The sequence below is a fragment of the Triticum urartu genome, chromosome 2, assembly GCF_003073215.2.
Source record: "Triticum urartu cultivar G1812 chromosome 2, Tu2.1, whole genome shotgun sequence".
NCBI lineage: Eukaryota > Viridiplantae > Streptophyta > Magnoliopsida > Poales > Poaceae > Triticum > Triticum urartu.
This window is the reverse complement of record NC_053023.1, coordinates 729,918,231-729,938,455: the sequence shown is the minus strand read 5'-3', so window position 1 is coordinate 729,938,455 and position 20,225 is coordinate 729,918,231. Positions and strand designations below refer to the sequence as shown.

Here is a 20,225-nt window from a genome sequence, read left to right as displayed (position 1 = left end):
TGCATGATTACTACTCTGTTGCAAGGTTCAAAGCCACATATGCTTATGCCTTGCCTGCTATGGAGGGAAAACAACAATGGGACATGGTGGACCCTGGATTCAAGCTTTGCGCTCCAGTTCTGAAGAGAGCAGCAGGTAGACCAAGGAAGAGTCGAATCAGACCTCGCAGCGAAGGAACTGGACTTGGAGCGAGGAAGCGTAAATGCACAAGGTGTGGTGGGTCTGGTCATTTTGGTAAGTATTGTGATAACACAGTAGATCCAGCGTTCGGACAGAGTTTCGATGAAGGCTTCGATGAAAATGTTTGTCAGCAGCCGGTTACCTCAACAGATGATGAAAATAATGGTCAACAGCCGGTTGCATCAGATGAGGATTTTGTCGAGGTTCCAAATGATGATGTTCAACAGCCGCATGATTTTGACGATGATCCAAAATATACTCCAAATAACGATTCAAGTGAGGCTCCAAATGGTGATCCAAGTGAGACTCCAAATGGTGATCGTGGTGATCCAAGTGAGGCTCCAAATGATGATCCAAGTGAGGCTCCAAATGATGACCAACCTTCTGTTGTTGTGAGTTCTGTTAGGTATGTAAATCTTACATGGGTCAAATACTACTGTACATCTATCACTTGACATGATCTCATTACCGTTTATGTTTTGCACAGCTCTATGATAGATTTGAAGAAGACGCGCAAGGTACCGACAACCAAGAGAAGAAGAGAAGAAGCAATGAGCACAAGGTGCATGAGGAGCAAAGTGATGACAAGAAGCTCAAGGAACAGACGGAAGCCCCAACGCTATCTATGAATAATTATGAAACATTATGAATAAGGGATGATGTTGTATTATGAAACATTTATCACTTGACATGTTGTATTTCTGTTGGATGATGTTGGACCTATGTTAGAAGTATGTTTGACATGATGTTTAAATATCTGTTGGATGATGTTTGAATGAGCACATGGTTTTTCTTTTTTGATTTTTTTTAAATTTTTGCTCATTTAAATTCTGGTCAAACCTAACTTTGACTAAGATTTAAATAAGTCTAAAACATCAAAATGAAAAACTAAGCCTGGATCTTTCATAGTCAATCCAAAATGAAGCTGTGGTGAGGTTTTTGAAATTTTCATGAAAAATGTGTTAAAAAGAGGGGTCCAAAGGTAGGGTAAACGGCCTCATTTCTAAGCAAGGTTTTTTTCGACCTTGTCTAAATCAGCCAAATAACTTTCCTACACATATATTTTATATGTACAGACTATGTGCGCTGGTTTTTTCATTTTTTGATTTTTTTAATTTGTTTTGCTCATTTGAATTCTGGTCAAACTTAATTTTGACCAAGATTTAAACAAGTGTAAAACATCAGAATGAAAAACTAAGCGTGGATCCTTCTTAGTCACTCCAAAATGAAGCTGTGGTGAGTTTTTTGAAATTTTCATGTTCATTTCCTCAAAACACTTCTCTTCACTTCATACAAGAGAGTTTGAGATACTCGAGATATCATACAATATACATGAACTTATCATTTAAATGTATGTAAAGCTTGTTTATCAACTTAAATCGTTAGTATATGACATAAGAAAACTATGTGTGCAGGTTTTTTATTTTTCTGATTTTTATTTAATTTATTATGCTCATTTAAAATCTTGTCAAACATAGCTTTGACTGCTCCAAACCCCTCCCAAACCCCGCTAACCCTAGCGCTGAATAAGGACCATTCATCTGACCCTAGCGGCGATCAAGGGTCGTCGATCTAACCCTTCTAGAAGGAATCTGCGGGGAGGAGGGGGGCGATCCGCGAGATGCAATCTGATTGGCTGGGAGATTGTTTTTTTAACAAATATCGGGCGCGCTGGATGGACCGTTGGGCCGTCTCATTGTCTGGGCCTGAGTCCGTAGTAAATAGCCCGTCTCAGCCTTTCCAGGCCTTGCATGCATGGAGGCGGCGACGTGGGTTTGCATGAGCGGGAGGCGGCGACGTGCATGCATGCGAGCGAGGCGAGCGAGGCGCGCTAGGCGAGCTAGGTGGTTCAGGGCAGTGGTTCAGGGCAGCAATTCACATGCACCGCCCGGTCAAAGAGCTAAGCAGTGATTCAGATGCACGCACGCGCCCCATGCATCGTTTTCGTGCAAAAATTTAAGTGTGCAAAACGTAACAGATACACACACGCGTCCGAATACACACACGCGTCCGGATTCACACACGCACCATTCTCATCCTTTCTCTCTTCCTCTCCCACCCATAGGCCTATAAATGGGGTGCCTCTCTTTCTCTCCCACCCACAAGCCAGATCCGTTCCTCTCCAACTTCAAACACCCAAGCGACCGAGCCCTCCCCAAGCGAGACCAAGTGAAGATGCAGTTCAACGGGCCGACCTTCAACCGTCCGCCTGTCGTGCCGGAGTTGCGCTACCCACCGGGCGTGCTCGTGGAGAGGGAGCTCCGTGTGTGGGCTATTTTAAGGTGGAGGGGTTCCGTCGAACTCACCCGCGCCTTCCTCAGATCTGGCTATGCCCACCTCCCACGGGGCTCGCCAAGGATGTTCACCCTCAACGAGGTTCGTGACCGCGGCGGCATCCTCCTACTGCTCACGGTCACCTTCACCAACCCGTTTGACGCGCGCAAGCTCCTCGGCCAAGTCTTTTGGTGCGGCTGCGAGGCCATCTTCTTCACCGTCTACAACATCTACACCAACTACGAGAGCATCTTCCCCACTCCAGGCCAGATGCACTCCCTTTCCTACGACAAGGAGGAGGAGGAGGTGTGAAGATGAAGATGGTCTTGAAGGGGCGCGCGCGGCCAAGGTGGAGAAGAAGGTCAAGAAGAAGATGTTCCAGCCCGGAGTCAAGCTCGTCATGTTTCGTTTTTTATTTTGTTGCTTTTCTATGTCATGTCATGTCGTGTCACGTTTCATCATGTGTCCGTGAACTTATTATTGTAATGGTACGGTTTGTTGCATCTTATCTAAGTTATTAGGGTTTATTATGTGTGTTAAAAAATGTCCGTGCTCAAACATATCATTTCTTCCCTAAACCAAGTCATGAAGTTCGAGAACTTGTGGTTTTCATTAATGAAAACCCTAATGAAAATCGGAGGGGGTGAGAAGCCCTCTGTTTCATTCAAAAAAAAGTCATGAACTAACATGCAAATTTATTCCCTTTAAATCCTAAACCAAGTGCCACTCTAACCCTTAAACCAAGTGCCACTCTAACCAAAATCATGTGGCAGTGCAAACATACGTTTTCAACCTTCCAACCCTCCAAAATTTCAGTGAAAAACAAAGGAAAACCACTCTCACGCGTGTGCAAACATTCACGGTCTCACTATTTTTTTGAAAAATTTCACAGTCTTATTATGTATACCTTCCTTCCATACCCATGTCAAAGTCTTGCCATTTGTCCTAGCGGTTACTAGTGCAGCCCTAAACACCACAAACCCACACGGTCTTGGGTTTGAGTCCCCAGCTGCACCAATTTTTTGTGCATTTTTCACCCTTCATTTTTTAGACAAATTATTTTTTCTCAATGTAATGCCCTTAAAAAATGTTCATTTATTTTGGCACCAGGTGTAAACCTCTACCAGAGCTGAGACACATTTTCCATGATATTTTGGTCTTTGATTTAAATCACGGTGTATTTGAATTGGATTAATTAACATCTCCAAAAAAATTATAACCTTAATTGTTTGGCTCTGGAATAATTCAATTAGCTTCCACAAAAAGTTTCAGCATTATGATTTACTGCCTAAATTAAATCATAACAGAAAACAGAAAAATACGCAAGAGAACCCCCGAATGGGCCTAATTGGCAATTGGCCCATTAGTGTAGCCTGCACTTGGATCTACGCTCCGAATTTGGCTTAAGAGCAACCTTTTTTTGACAGAAAGGCAGAGCAGAGAGCTTGATCTTCAACATTACAAATTCCTCCATAGTTCATGCCTTTCCATACATTTTCAACATTACAACCAGTGCGATTACCATACCTACAAATGCACAAAAGTATTTGCAAATGGGTATTGGTAGTGCTTGATCTTCAAGCTTCCTAACCTTCTTCTACAACATCCCAAGCTCAACAACTAGCTCTCTGTCAGTGCGTACTTCGCCCTCCATCTCTTCTTCCGGAGCTCGTGGTGCGGCCACTGCCGTTCGTGGCAGCATGCACAACCATTCTTCATGCTCTTCTTGCAGTTCATTCATCAGAGTCTTGGCCAGAGTATCAACCCAAAGAAAGAAGCATGTCACCTGCATGAACACCAAACAGATCAACCCATTGCTCAAAGATCCCGACCACGAAAATGGTGCAATTGCCCCGATTCTTACCCCATTCTCGCTGCACACGTAGAACAGATGATTCTGGTTCCTCGGTGTCTGAGAAACCCTCCGATCAACGCCCGCCCGGCACCGCGGACAGACGAAGACAGGCACGTCCACACGCGCCCGGCTCTGCATCCGCGAGGTGGCGCGGGAGCTTGAGGAAGACATGGAGCTCGGAGCCGAAGGGGATCTCAACGCCGCCGCGCCCTCCACTGCTAGCTTCCCACCGCCGTGCTCTCTCTCTTTTGTCGTGGTCACCGCCATGCTCTCTATCGCCGTGGTCACCGCCACTGTCGCCCGCTTATATAGCACACCCGCCAACGGCTCTCTGCTCAACGGCTCTCTGTTGGGTCCCACAAGCCACGCGTGCAACGGTTTGAATAAAATTGGTTGTCTCTGCCGCCTGGTCCCACGTGTAAGGGCCGAGTCAAAAGGTTGACCCGACGGAGACGGAGAGTTCACGGAACGAGTCGGTGCGCACGGACTAGGGGCAAAACTGAACACAGTTCGCATCTGAGGGCAAAACTGAGTACATGGACACCACTGAAGGCAAAAGAATAATTAACCCATATAGAAATGTATTCGAACGCTCCAGCTGTCAAGCATGTTTAGAGAGGTCTGAGAGAGCTATTTCAAGGTAGCAACACGGCGGGCCAGCGTGCTTCCGTGCCGGAGGAGAGCACGGCGGGCCAGCGTGCTTCCGTGCTGGAGGAGAGCACCATTGGCTTCACGGATGCCTTTGGCCCGGCGCGCAACTCCTACCGCGAGTCAATCCGGAGCGTCAGCGTACTCTCCCCCGAGTGGCGCATCAGATCAACTCTCTCCGGTCAGAGTGGATCCAACTACGACTCCAGAAGCTCTCGTGCCTCGAGCTCCAACAGCTCCGGCTACTCCTTAGGCTCCGCGTCCGTCGGCGAAGTGGACCTGGGTACCAGCGAGCTCACGAAGATTGCTCGGAAAATGGTCAGCGACGGCTACACCCAACGCATGGTACGAGAACTCCACTCCTCATCTGAGGCTAGTCATAGTAACATAGCGCATTTTAAGAATTTTTTGCATATGTGGCAAGTAATTAATGAGAGGTGGTAACATAATATGTTACTGTAACATAGCGCTTTTCAAAACAAGATGAGTTTACAAGGTGATTAATAAAGCCATCTAAGTTACTACTATTATGTTACTTTGCATTATAAAGATAGTAACTTAGGCTAGTGTCATATGACATTAGCCTAAGTTACTCCCCACTATGACCAGCCTCAGCTATCACGAAAACAACGTCAACAACCCGGGCCCTGCGCTGAATAATTGGTTCACCGAGCTCGACGTCGACTGGATCCTCCAATTACGGCCGCGGCTTCAGCTCCGGAAGGAGACTGCGTATTGGCGCCAAGAATTGGTCCAGAGGTGGATCCGAGCTTTCACAATAACTGTCGCTAGTACTATCAAGGAAGTAATGCCCGTCCACGAGGAGCTGGATGTCGCACGGTTTGGCAAAGCTAGTACGTCAGCAATGCTCGTCCTTGTCGGCACCATGCTCGATGGTATCAAGGAGGACAAGCTACAGGTTGTCCTACACATGTATATGTGCGTCTCCAGCGCATCATACATGATTATGATGATGCCTGAAGTCCCTTTGAAAGCCTGAAGAATTTTCTATGAGATTAGCCTCTCTTTGAAGACAGAAGAAAACAAGTTAGTTCAGGCCATATCCGGCACCATGATGGACATCAGGACAGATTATTATGAAATCTCGAGGGACATCAAGATCGAACAAAGCGGAGGCAGAATTCACAGAAAGGTTCGGTTCTTGGTGGATTGCATACTGTGGATGAGGAAAGCACGTGCTTCGACGCTCAACTCTGCACAAAGCGAAAACACCGTAAAGCTTCGTGACGTGATAGATGAAACAATCAATTATCTCAAGGATCAGCTTTTGAGCAAATCAGAATGGTTCTCCGATCCAAGCCTCAGGTGTATGTTCCTGCTCAACAACTCCTATTTTGTTGCTCATCTTCTCGGAGTTAAACTTGGACCAGAATGCGAGAAGTACGCGGATCTCTATCTTGATTTTTCTTGGGGACATGTGTTGTCCTGCATGCCCAAATCGAATTTTCCTCGAGTTCTACATCGTTGGATCAACACTTCTCCATTAGCAAAATTCAAGTCAGCATTTCATAAAACGTACCAGACTCGGAAGTTCTGGAAGGTTCCGGACCCCCAGCTCAGAGATGCGCTGCTCGGAGCTATCATCGAGAGAGTCATTTCAGGTTACCGTGAATACCTGAAGGAGCATCCAGAGCTAGCTGAACAGGTTAGCCAGGGAAGCAACAGTCCCGAGGTTTTGGAGGAGATGCTGGGAGAGTTATTTGAAGGATGAAAACTATTTGAGGCATCAGCCAGTGTTAGATGGAAGTGTTCCTACTCCTCGTGAGAGGAGCCGCGGTGTATATATTGATACGAGGCAGGAAGAGCCCCTGCCCTGGCGTACAAGATAGCACCGGTCGTTAGGATTCGGTGGTTAGAGAGGAAGAGATAGATACGAGAGGGAGAGAGAGGATAGAGTCTGTTGAGATTACAATACAAGATAAATCTCTATTCCTAACACCCTCCCTTAATCTCAACTATCCTATATTAAGATTCCTCTTGAATTCCTCGAACGGTTTGACCGGCAATGCTTTGGTGAAGCCATCTGCTACCTGATCTTTAGAAGGAATGAACCTGATCTCCAGTTTCTTCTCTGCAACCCTTTCTCTTACAAAATGAAAATCAATTTCAATATGTTTGGTTCTGCCATGAAACACTAGATTAGCAGAGAGATAGGTAGCACCTAAGTTGTCACACCATAAACATGATGTGCGGTGTTGTTTAACACCCAGCTCATTAAGCAATGATTCAATCCAAATAATCTTAGCTGTTGCATTTGCTAGTGACTTGTACTCAGCCTCTGTGCTTGATCTTGACACTGTAGCCTGTTTCCTGGCACTCCAAGAAATAAGGTTGGAACCAAAGAATATTGCAAATCCTCCTGTTGACCTTCCGTCATCACTGCATCCTGCCCAGTCAGCATCAGAAAAGGCACTAACAAGAGTAGAGCTAGAACGTTTGAACTGAAGTCCTAGGCTCACAGTGTGCTTAATATATCGTACAATTCTTTTAACAGCTGTCCAGTGTGCAGTAGTAGGTGCATGCAAATACTGACAAACCTTGTTGACTGCAAATGATATATCTGGTCTTGTCAGTGTCAGATACTGTAAGGCTCCCACAGCACTTCTGTACTTTGTGCTTTCTTCTTCCTTGAGTGGCTCCCCTTCAAAAGCTGAAAGTTTTTCCGAAGATGATAATGGTGTAGGTGAAGGCTTACAGTCCTTCATCCCCATACGAGTTAGAAGTTCAATGGCATATTTGTTCTGACTTAGCACGATGCCATCTGAAATCTTCTTAACTTCAATGCCTAGGAAGAAGTGTAGATCACCAAGATCTTTCAAAGCAAACCTTGAACTTAAATCATGCGGAAGGGCATCAATAGCATCTTGTGAGGAGCTAGCAACTATAATATCACCAACATAAATCAAGACAAATATAATTATATTTGCCTTGTTATAAATGAAGAGTGACGTGTCAGCCTTGGATGCAACAAAACCAAAATACCTTAGCTGAGAACTCAACCTTGAGTACCACGCCCTTGGTGCTTGTTTTAAGCCATAGAGCGCCTTATCAAGTTTGCACACATAATGAGGTGTCTTTTTATCTGCATACCCAGGTGGTTGTCTCATGTAAACCTCCTCTTCCAGAACACCATGCAAAAACGCGTTCTGAACGTCTAGCTGCCTCAAGCTCCACCCCTTGGAAACAGCAATAGCTAGCACAAGCCTAATAGTTGCAGCCTTAACAACTGGACTAAAGGTGTCCTCATAATCTAGACCATAACGTTGTTTAAAGCCTTTTGCAACTAGACGTGCCTTATACCTGTCAATGGAGCCATCTGCCTTTTTCTTGACTCTGTAAACCCATTTGCAGTCAAAAATATTTTTACCTCGTGTTTCTGGTACAAGGTGCCATGTTTTATTTTTCATGAGTGCAGAATATTCTTCATCCATTGCATTTTTCCACTTTGAATCTCCAAATGCATCTTTCAGATTTGTTGGTTCTCCTGCAACACACAACATGCCATAGGGTATAGTGCCATCAGTTCGGACTTTTGGATTTTTTTATACCTTTTTGTAGGCGAGTCATCACACGTGAAGTTGGCATTGGCTGTTGTTGAACAGTTGGTACTGGTTGCTGCACAGGAGATAGCACAGGTGATCGCGTTACAGAAGATCCAGAGGAAGTGCCAGATCCGCTTTGCACAGCAGATCCAGTTCCAAACTCTGTGGCCCCCCGTGTAGTCGTGCTAGCACTCGCCGCCGATCCGCGCGCCACAGAGGATCCCACAGGCGTCGCTGTCTCCTGAGCACGCGTGGGGGGAGGCGATCCCGAGCCGACCGCGTCAGGCTGGGAACGGTGCGCCACTGGCCACCCACACGTGGGATGCGGGTCCGGCCCACTGGCTGGCGATGTGGCAGGCTAGGATTGACTCATGGTGGGCGCGCGATCCGGAGTCGATCTCCGCACACGATCCAAGGGCGCCAGTCGCTGCGGAGTTGCAGGCTACTCCAAATCAGCCTCGTGATCTGCACCTGCCTCCTGATTCTCCAACACATGCAATATAGGACCGTTTTGCATCAAATCTTGATCATTTTGAGCATCATTTTCTCCTGCAGTTTCTGCATGGATCTGCACAGGACAAGATGCACAACTAGAACTGGTTGGGTTATCATATTGATTAGTACAATCGTCGCCCCCTTGCTCAAAATTTCGAAGGTTAGGTGGAAGAAGAAGGATTTTCTTTCTTGAGTGTGGCTCCGGCATTTGGGTGTAGAGATGCAAAGGGAAATATAGACTCATCAAAAACAACATCACGGGATATGTAAACTCTGCCACTGGTAATATCAAGACATTTTACTCCTTTGTGAATAGGACTATATCCTAGGAAGGCACACCTTTTTGAACGGAATGCAAGCTTGTGAGAATTATACGGTCGTAGGTTGGGCCAGCACGCACAACCAAAGACACGTAAGGATTTGTAATCAGGTGTGATGTGATAAAGGCGTGTGACAGGAGTTTCAAATTTAATGACTTTGCTGGGAAGTAGATTAATGAGGTAAGTGGCAGTCAAGAATGCTTCATCCCAAAATTTTAGTGGCATAGATGCATTTGCAAGTAGAGCTAGGCCTACTTCAACGACATGGCGATGCTTTGTTTCAGCAGAGCCATTCTGCTGATGTGCATGAGAGCATGAGACATGATGGGAGATGCCAAGTTGTTGAAAAAAGGAATTCAACTTCTTGTACTCACCCCCCCAGTCGGTTTGCATGGCAATGATCTTGGTGTCTAGTTTTCTTTCAACAAGATTTTTAAAGTTTGTGAAAACTTGAAACACTTTAGACCGTTTTTTGAGAAGATAGATCCATGTAAACTTGCTATAATCATCAATAAAGCTTACATAGTATGAGTATCTACCAACCGAAGTAGGAGCTGGCCCCCAAACATCTGAGAATACTAGTTGTAAGGGTGCAGTAGATATGCTAGTAGATACAGGGTATGGGAGTTGATGGCTTTTAGCCTGTTGACATGGATCACAAACCGACTCACTAATCTCATGAGAGAAGGGAAGTTTATTCTTGCTAAGAACAAATTTAACAATGACTGATGAAGGATGACCTAATCTACTATGCCACTTGGATGATGAAGGCTTGACAGCGACAAACGCTTGCTTATTCAATGATGATGACGAAGATATAAGTGGGTAGAGACCTCCCACGCACTTGCCCCTAAGCAGGATTCTCCTCGTGTCCAAGTCCTTTACCAAAAAGAAATAAGGATAAAATTCAATAAGGACACGATTATCTAAGGTAAAGCGATGAATAGAGAGAAGATTTTGTGAGGCTTCAGGGACATGAAGAACTTTGTTTAGATGCAAGGTTTTTTTAGGGGTTTTAACGATTGAATGACCAATGTGACCAACTTTCATACCAGAACCACTCGCGGTGTGTACTTGATCACGTCCATGGTACTTCTCCTTGAACGTCAATTTGTCCAGCTCGCCGGTGATGTGATGTGAAGCACCGGTATCTGCATACCAGTTCGTGTCGACGCCATAGGAGTTGGTCACCATGTTTTCATTCTTCTCCTCGGGTTCATCTTCATCATACCTATGCCAACAATCACGAGCACCTCCTGGGTGATGTTTGTAGCATATTTGACACTCTGGATAGTCATGTTCCTGCTACTGCCGTTGTTGTTGTTGACGCCCGCGGCCGCCTCTGCCGCCGCCGTGGCCACCAGACGGAGTCGGGGAAGGACGCCTGCCTCGGCCGCGCCCCCTGCTGCTGCTGCGCCCGCGGCCCCTGCTGTAGCCGCGCCACGCCCCCTGTAGGCCAAGTTTGCCGAGGTTTTGAAACCCCCATCAGGGCCATCGCCGAGCATCTCAACACGCTGATCGAACGCCGCGATCTGAGCAAATAGATCGTCAACTGTGATCTGATTTTTGATTGCGCCAATAGCTGCCACAACAGGATCATAGTCTCTGTCAAGGCCGGCGAGGACATAATCCACCATCTCTGGATCCGAGACGGGGCGTCCTGCCGCTGCGAGCTCGTCCCCCAGATTCTTCATCTTGGAGATATAGGCGCTGCTGGACATGGAACCCTTCTTCGTATTGGTGATTGCAATCCGCAGATTGGTGATGCGAGATTGGGACTGCGATGAGAACAAGGTGGTGATGGCAGTCCAGAGATCAAAGGTTGTCTCCTTGCTCGCAACTTGGGCGAGGATCTCCATTGACAGAGAGTTCAGAAGATGACTCAAAACCTGTTGATCCTTTGATATCCACTGTGCATACAGCGGATTGGGCCCCGTGGTGACGGTTTTGTCCGTCTGCTCTTGCTGCACCGTCTTCGGTGGTGCGGCATCTGACCCGTCCAGAAGGCCGGTGACCTGCGCTCCTCGCAGGCCCGGCATGACCTGTGCTTTCCACAGGATGTAGTTGTTTTTGGTAAGTTTCTCGGATGGTAGGGCTCCAAGGTTGAGGGTGACGGTGGATAAGGACGACATGGCAATGGCGAGGGTGATCGAGAGGAAAGCTTTTGGCTAGATCGATGGGAAGAGGATGGCTCTGTATAATATGTTAGATGGAAGCGTTCCTACTCCTCGTGAGAGGAGCCGCGGTGTATATATTGATACGAGGCAGGAAGAGCCTCTGCCGTGGCGTAGAAGATAGCACCGGTCGCTAGGATTCGGTGGTTAGAGAGGAAGAGATAAATACGAGAGGGAGAGAGAGGATAGAGTCTATTGAGATTACAATACAAGATAAATCTCTATTCCTAACAAGCCAGAGTCACCCGACAAATAAGAGACCCGAGTTATGTTTCGTCGTTGTATTTGGAATTATTTCTTTCCTTTTGAAGTGAAGTTATATACTGAATTCCGTTGGTTGCTTAAGCGGCGGATACTACATCAACTGGTCACATTCTCTGTGTGTGATTTTATTTTTTTGAATTTATTTGATGTCCTGAGTCCTGACTGTATGCGAAATACTTTTCCATTCTGCTTCTGCGTAAATTTCATTCAGACTTCCTCTGATAGTTGACACACTTAGTTTCGAGTTTACACAAGCTCTCATCAAGAGAAGCACCGCTGATTAACAATCATCAATCAGTAAACAAAAGAGGCACCGAGCTGGTACCAACTATTACCAAAACCATATGTACAGGCAAAATTTAGAGACCTGCGTTGCTATCGCACCAAAATTTAGAGACATGGTGTGGTGAGGTCGTCATCTCGCGCACCCAGGTCCGGCACTTGTCAGTCGCTGTCAGGCGGATTCGGCAAGAGGTGTTTTTAATATATTATTATGGGAGCTCTCGTCGAAATTATCGATGCATCATCGACAATTAGTGTTGATTCCAGCCCGGCCCGGCACTTCACATAGTTCTCTCCCCTGTCAATCTCTTCCAGCTTTACAAAGTAGGAGCATGGCGGACCACGAGTATACGAGTCTCAAAGTCCTATTATAAGGTAGCAGCACGGAGGGGCAGCTTGCTTCCGTGCCGGAGGAGAGCACCACCGGCTTCACAGATGCCTTGCCACCGCCCGACTCCTACCGCGAGTCCGCGAGTCGATCCGGAGCGTGAGCGTCGTCTGCCCCCAGTGGCGCGTCAGATCGATGCTGACCAGTGAGAGCGGATCCACCTACTCCAGCGACTCTGTTGCCTCGAGGTCCAACAACTCCGGCTACTCCTCCAACTCGGCCTCCGTCGGCGCAGCGGAGAGCGGACTTGGGTACCACCGAGCTCAGGAAGATTGCTCAGAGAATGGCCAGCGACGGCTACACGCAGCACATGGTACAAGCATTCCACACCGTATCTCTCACGCATACATTTAGCCCGGGCCGTGCGCTGAAGAATTGGTTCGTCGAGCTTGACGTGGACTGGGTTCTCGGACCGCTGCAACGGCACCTCAAAGAGGCATCTGCGTATTTGCTCCAAAAATTGGTCGAGAGCTGGATCCGAGCTCTCACCGTAATTGTCGCCACTATCGACGAAACTCTGGTCACAACCGTCAGTGACACACCAGCGGTCGCGTCGTTTGCCACAGCACGCGTCTCAGCAATGCTCGTGTTTGTCGTTGCCGTCGTCCAGTTTAACAGGGAGGAGAATTTACAAGTCATGCTACAAATGTATCTGTGCGTCTGCAGCGTATCATATGCCAGGTTGATGATGCACGTGAGCTTTCTGGATTCCCGAATGATTTTCAACATGATAGGAGAAATGTTGGATAGAGAAGGGAACAAGTTAATCGAGTCCATATGCAACACGATGGTGCAGGTGAGGCGGACACTCATGAAGGACGATGACTCGTGGGTCACCAAGATTCTGGATGGAGGAGGCGAGGTTCACAAGAACACCCGGTTGATGGTGGATGACATAGTTTTGATGAGCAAAGTACATGCTTCAACGCAGAACTCTGCACAGAGCCACAACACAGAAAAGCTTCGGGAACTGATAGATTACACAATCGATTATCTAAACAATTTGCTTCTGCGAAAATCAGAGTTGTGTTCGGATCCAAGCCTCAGGTATTTGTTCCTGCTCAACAATTCATATTTCATAGTGCAGATGGTGTCTGAGATATCGGTATCCTCAAATCCTGAGCAGTCGTGTGGATACCAAACAGAACTTAAACTCACTCCTCAATGTGAGAAGTACATGGATAGTTATCTCGATGTTTCTTGGGGAAATGTGTTGTCCTTTATACCTAAATCGAATTCTCACGAACCACTCGGTCGTTGGATCCACACCACTTCCCTGGCTAAATTCCAGTCAGCATTTCATAATACGTACCAGGCTCAGAAATTCTGGAAGGTGCCGGAACCCCGTCTCCGGTCCTTACTGCGGGAAACTATCACCAAGAGAGTCTTTCCAGTTTACAACGACTACCTGAAGGAGCATCCAGAGCTAGAAAAATGCATCAGTGACGGAAGCAGTAGTCCTAAAGTCATGGAAGAGATGTTGGGAGAGCTGTTCGAAGGATGAAAACTGCTTGAGACATGGAACAAAGTCACCCAACATATAAGGAGTGATTGACAAAAAACTATCACTTTAGGGGTTACCGTCCTACAAAACTATCATTTTTAAAAAAACTGACCGAAAGGTACCATAATTTTCTAATCTCATGACTAAAAACTACCACTTTGAGGAAATGGCCGTTTTAGACCAATTAAACATGTTTATGACATGGGGGGCCTACCCATCAGGGCTGACATGCTTATTTTTTTTCTTCTAAATTCCCAATCTCAGTTGAAAAAAGTCAACTGCTGCCCCTGAACCCGCACTGCACCGTCGCTCCACCCGCACCTCTTCTCCAGACTCCGCTCGATCTGGCCAGCGAGGCAGCCGCTCGCTGCCGGAGCTATGGGATCCGACGAGCAGCCGCCCCTCCATGTCCCGGCGAAGCAACCGCCCCTCCATCTCCCACCGAGGTAGCCGCCGGCGCCGCGGGATCCGTCGAGCACCCGCCCCTCCATCTCCCGGCGAGGAAGCCGCCGGCACCGCAGGATCCTGCGAGGACCCGCCCCTCCATCTCCCGGCGAGGAAGATGCTGGCCGCCGGCGCTGCTGTACCAGGAGACTTGGCTGCTGCTGGTCCTCCTCATCCTCCGCGTGCCCGACGGCGCAGAATTCGGGCAGCAGCAGTCTCGCCCAGCAAAGGGCTCGCTGCTATGGCGGCCTCCCTTCGAGCTGGAGCTCGTGGTCAGCGGCAAGGAGAAGCAGCGCGATGGCTCAGGCCTCCCTCTCGCCTACGGCGACGGCCGCCGGGGAGCCGGGATGCACAGAAGCTGTTTGTGAAAATGCCACAGAAAGATAGAGAGAGGAGGAAGAAGGATGACGTGTGGGTCCCACCTGTAATAATGGTCAACTGAACGGTCAACATGTTTAAATCGTCTAAACTGGTCATTATCTGAAAGTGGTAGTTTTTAGTCATAAAATTAGAAATTTTTGGTAGTTTTCGGTCACTTTTTCTAAGTGATAGTTCTGTGAGACGCGAACCCCTAGAGTGATAGTTTTTTGTCAAACACTCACATATAAGAGTCCAGAGTTCATGTTTCATCGTTGTATTAGAAGAAAAAAAATCACTTGAGATTGAAGTTGTATTCTGAATTCCGTAGTAGTCTAAGTGTCTTTTTATTTGATTTCCTGATTCCATGTAAAATATTTATGATTATACAACATTTTATGCACGATTTGTTTTCATCCACTTCAGTAGAACTTGAGCTTGCAGATGCCAGGGTCACTCTGGACGTCAAGGTTGCACCCTACCTTCTGCACTAAAGAATAGGGAAATTTCACCAAAAAGATAGTTATATTCTTAATATACTAAACCTAGCTAGGTTTGATTTACCTTGTTTTTTTAACTTTTTTCAATCAGTACAAATCTGACCAATCGGAGGCTGACACGGCAATTACTGGGGGATTTGACTGTGTACGATTCTTGGTGGACTTAACGGTTTTTGTGGTGAGCAGTTCATGGTTGGCTAGGGTATGTCCTTTTAATATTCTCCACGTGCCCCTCCCTTCCTCGAATCCTCGAGTGAGATATCTATAATACCTAAATAGTTCATCCCCACTAACTTATTTATCTTGACATGTACTCTATCCACCTCAGCAGCCTTGCCACATCAGCAATTATTCTTATTTATCTCCATGCAATTCACCACGTCAGCGTTTTTTCACAAAAATCGTGTGATCCGAGTGTGGTAACCGAAGAGGCCCGTAGACGACGAGTCGGTGTAATAACTGCCAAAGAGAAGCCCATTGGTCAATCTGTTCGCATCTCTTATCTTCCATGGATGATGCATCTTGCAGCATATCGGGCGGTGCGAGGCCGTGAACCACCACCCAAGCACCACCGGGGGCGGTGCCCCGCAACCCGTGCAGGGCTGCCACAGCCTCCGGCGGCCGAAAAGGATTAACATCAGCTGCGCAGCCCATCACACTCCATGGATCAAGGTGCATCGGCCAGATCCGCCATCGAGAAGACGACCTCCAACACCGCCCCGCTACCCTGCAGCCTCGACATGCCCAACGCCGGTCACCTCGACGACTCCGCCTCCTCATGAACGGCCTCCACCAGCGCCCTACTACCCAGAAACGACGCCGTCGCCGCTTCTCGGCGGCTTCCCCTGCCCGTGGGAACGCAACGACGGGAGGATGAGGCAAGCCCACGCGCGTCAATTGCAGAGAGCCTTGCGATGCAGGTGAGCTCACTCCCGCGGCCTTTTTTTGTGCCAATTTGGCGTGTTTTGTATGGTGTTTTCTTAAGACATATGCCCGATGGGCGCCATGCGGGTTCCCTCTGAGTCATCGGTGCACGCCCCGCCCTCCAAAATCCGTTGCTCCTGTTATCGATCCATCTCCCGGATGGGTTTTCCTGTTATCAATCCGTCTACCGGATGGCTTTCTGAGTCCCCTGTTTTGCGATCTATCTATGTACTGATTCGTATCGTCCTTCTCTCGTCTGCGTGTGATGTGCTCAGCTACTGCTGTTGCCAGTGAGGGATGCAAGAATCTAAGTTGTTTGGCAATACTGTAACAAGAAAGAGTTCTACAACAACAAGAAGAAAGGAAAACTGCATTTCGTTCAGATTTCAGAGTCCAGACTGCATTAGGTGTTTCGATGTAGCTGTTTTGTACTACTATTGAATAACTGCCACTATTTTTTCAGATTTTTATACCTTTTGTAGGTGAAAGAAAATGTAATAGACTGATTATTGGTGATAGGAGATATCTGCATGTCAGCCACTGTGAGTGACCATCAGATAATGCTCACCTTCTGGGGAAGCTTACTTTAGGAATTTTGCGTTGGACAGATATAATATGCTCCAAGATTTCAGGGGTAAGTTAACCCTTTGTGTCGGTAGCAATCAGTTGTGACAACTTAAAATTCTATGATGGAAATTTGTTCCACAAAGTTATTTAATTTTCCGGATCATTGTAGCTTTTTGGTGTTCGTCTATTTTTTATGAGAAGAGACCTAGAGAGTACCCTGATTTAGGAAATTCAGATGTTACTTGTGGCTGAGTACAATATTGTTTTTGAGCAAGTTTCATGGAAGGATATCATTCCAGAATTAATTTTCGTCCATCACAAGATCAGCATGGTTGGCTTAATGAAGTTAAGTTAAATATCTGTCTAATATTAACCTGTTTCCAATCAGCTTAATCGTTACTCCCTTAGTCCTATAATATAAGACGTTTTTTGACACTACACTAGAGTAAAAAAATCATCTTCCATTATGGGATGGAGAGAGTACTTGGTTTAAACTGCAGTGATGTGCTTTTTTTAATGGCACTGACTAAACTGCAGCAGATAAAACTTGCTAAGTTGCTGCTTTAGTATTGAGGTTTCAGCTCGGCAAGTTCTCTTTTCTCGATCCTACTCTTCCGTAGGAGTAAGAATACCACTATGGTGCTTCGTACATACAAACCAAGCTAGGCATGATGAGTGCATAGTTTGTGTCGTTGCCGTAACATAAACATCTATTTCGTCAGCTTGCTTTATTAAAGCTATCATGTATTTGCCTATTTGGTGACATGTTGGGAAGTTGTGTTGAATTCTTGATCTTTCACAATGCGAATCATGTTCATGTGTGTTGGGTTGTCTTCATTATAATGTACAACAACTGTAGCACATTATTCTCTTGATTAAGAATGTAAGTTGGTTGATTATGCAGATTAAGCTATGTGTTTCATGGCCATGATCTTTTAATGATTGGACTTCTGGTTGCTCTAATGCTGTCCTAAATTTAGGATTATTCTTTGGTGTTCCTCTTGGAGTTCAGGCGACTAATGAGGTACTATCACATTTGTGATTGAAAAAGGCCAATTTATCTCATCAATCGGATGTTTATCAACAAGTTTCCTTATTGTGCTTCGTAATCATGAAGTATTTTTTTAATTCAGGTATGCATTGCAGTGAATAATGGTCTTTTACTACATGTATAGATCAAGTGTGCTCACAAGGAGCGCTGATTGAGTGCCCGAGAGTTGATTTTAATATTATGAAATTGTATTTTGGTTGACAATTGAAAATATATCCCTACTCTTACATATTTGTGCTTTTTGTATAATTGTAACTCTTCGGATTACAATAAGTATGTGTGTAGATGATATATGAGTAACAAGTTATAGAGGTTGCCCTTATATTTTTCGTCTAAAATTGTTTATTGGAATGTTATTACTTTTGTTCAGCCAAATGTGTTTGAGTTTTTTTTTCAAATGCATAAACAGGTCAATGACTTGTAACATTACTTCTGCCAACCTTCACCATCCAATATCTTTTTGTACAATGTCTCTTTATTGACTAAACAAATCCACTAGATGTTTTATTGCGATTAAGTGTAATGATGCTCAAAAACATTATTGATAGCATATAATTCCGCAGCAACGCGCAGGAAATCATCTAGTTTCTTTAGCGAGGCAGTGCCGTTCCGGCTTTGATTTCTTTTCATTCAGGCGGTCGCCGCTTAGATCGCTGCTTCTCGTAGGTGCGGCGACGTGCGTGGGCGTCTATATAAGGCATGCGTTGCGTCCAACCGGACCCCCCGCTCACTCGCACCAGGTCCAGACACCCCCGGCGGCATCCTCCTCCTCCTCCCCTTCTCACTTATGTTCCCCAGCCAGCCCCCGTACGCACCGCCCCGCCGGTGGAGCTCATCGGCATTGGAGGCCCGTTCTGCAACATCTGCCTCCTCGAGCTCCTGCTGGTGGCCTCGACGCCCGCCGGCGCTTCTCCAGCTCCTCCCGACGGCGTGGTGAGCGTCAGTCCACGGAGAGGAAGAAGCCGCCTGCACGCCCCGCCGCCCGCTGGAGCCCCGTGGCCCAGGCAAGTGTGTTTTCCCCTGCGTGTCTGGGTCGGGCTGCCATCTTCCGTTTTTATTTTGCTGCTTCTTTACTCTCTTTTTGAGCAGTGGGGGATTGGCGCCCGCGGAGAATCATGGCGGACCCGTTGGCTGGGCAGTGCTCGCGTGGTGCACAGGTCGCCGGGCACCGTGAGACGGTGCCGCCGACGCTGCTCCAGCTCCAGGACACGTTAGTGCTGATGTGGGCCACAGGGAAGCTGCCCTTGCAGCACGGTGCATTCGGCGGAGGCGGCTAAACTTTCAGATCGACGATGACGCGTGGATACCCAAGAACGACCACGGTAACGAGCTCTGTAGGTTGCCCCTCCCCTTCATCTAGAGTCCAGAATATTTCTTTCACTCTCTCTCAGGTGCTGGCGAGCAGCCGGGCACCGAGGATGGGGAATGGCAGCGAGCACGGTGGGGGCTTGGCGAGCGGGGATGGGGAGCGGATAGCATAGAAGAGAAGGCTGCGAGGAAGGGGTTGGGAGTTCTTTACCGGCAGCGGCGGGTGGCGGAATGGCGAGGCCGGTTTGAACCTGGCTGCCCCTTTGGTCTAATCTCTTATTTTTTATCGTTCTCAATGACGTGTTCATGGTCAGTTAGATGCAGTGGCTATCTCATTTAGTAGCTTCAGTTCTATCAAATGTACATGTTTCATGTGGCTTCAATGTTTGCCCCTTTAAGCTCAAAAAAAAAATGTTTGCCCTTTCTTTATCTTCAGTAGTGATAGTACTATGTATGCATGATTGGTGATTCAGTGCTACAATTGGCAGGTGTCATTGTGTCAATGAACATTGTTGATAGCAGAAAAAAGACTAGATGCATGCATGGCCCGTGTACATGTTAAGAGAATCGGATTTCATCATTCGTATACATCGCTCGACAGGGTCTTCTGAGCTCATGGATTGGCACTGCGACAGAAAACTCGAGTCTAGATGCATGAATGTGCTGAGTAGTTTGTTCAGTACACAGGTGATGGTACATTTTCAGTTATATCTGAACCATGTATGTGACTACAATCTGAGACATATTTTCTTTGTACTTAAGAACGCTTAGCTACTTCGAGCATTTAGAGCTGTAGCCCTGCTACTGTGAAGGCAAACAAGTTCTTACATTTCAAGCACTAATTGGTGATGATTGTTGTGCAATTATTGGTAGGAATATTTTAGCCAGCCATATGAGATCAAAGTCAAGGAATTTTGACTTCTGCAGTAATTTGGATATGTTTATGGTCTTACTGTATGTGTTTTCAATACAGAAATATAGGGTGAGGACTGGTGATGCATGCTTCTTTGTTCAATGGCTGGATGCAGAATGTGAGTGCAGGACTTGTGACTATATTTCCATCACAGTTCTTCTTGTGCTTGCTCAAAATGTTGAAATTTGTTTGAAGCTATATTGGAATTGCAGTT

General features: G+C 46.6%; 1 long non-coding RNA gene and 1 pseudogene across 2 annotated transcripts; both read left to right on the top strand.

The window, feature by feature from the left end:
* The first annotated feature begins 11,465 nt into the window (after positions 1-11,465).
* LOC125538307 lies at positions 11,466-13,947 on the top strand (annotated as a pseudogene).
* A 1,774-nt stretch (positions 13,948-15,721) lies between these two features.
* LOC125540217 lies at positions 15,722-19,927 on the top strand. Of its 2 annotated transcripts, none has more exons than XR_007297246.1 (4): positions 15,722-16,168; positions 16,655-16,806; positions 17,644-17,763; positions 17,873-19,927. It is a non-coding gene; the product is annotated as an uncharacterized LOC125540217 (long non-coding RNA). The 2 variants fall into 2 exon arrangements; XR_007297247.1 differs by having other exon boundaries at positions 16,448-16,806.
* The last annotated feature ends 298 nt before the right edge of the window (positions 19,928-20,225 follow it).